The sequence below is a fragment of the Plasmopara halstedii genome (assembly GCF_900000015.1).
Source record: "Plasmopara halstedii genome assembly, contig: Scaffold_2061, whole genome shotgun sequence".
In the NCBI taxonomy this organism is placed as follows: domain Eukaryota; phylum Oomycota; class Peronosporomycetes; order Peronosporales; family Peronosporaceae; genus Plasmopara; species Plasmopara halstedii.
Window position 1 is genome coordinate 278,120 of NW_020188969.1, and position 214 is coordinate 278,333.

Here is a 214-nt window from a genome sequence, read left to right on the forward strand (position 1 = left end):
CTCGGTGTTCCAACACCATTCCGCATCCTTTTTAAGGAATTGGATAATGGCCGGGCCATTTCTGCTTAATTTACGCTGTACTTGTGCAAGTAGTTGGCGAGACCAAGCCATCTCCGCAAGTCCTTCTGGCTCTTTGGAACCAGCCAGTCAACAGTGGCCTTGACCTTAGCGGGATCTGCTCGAAGGCCACGCTTCCCAATGAAGCACTTTAAAA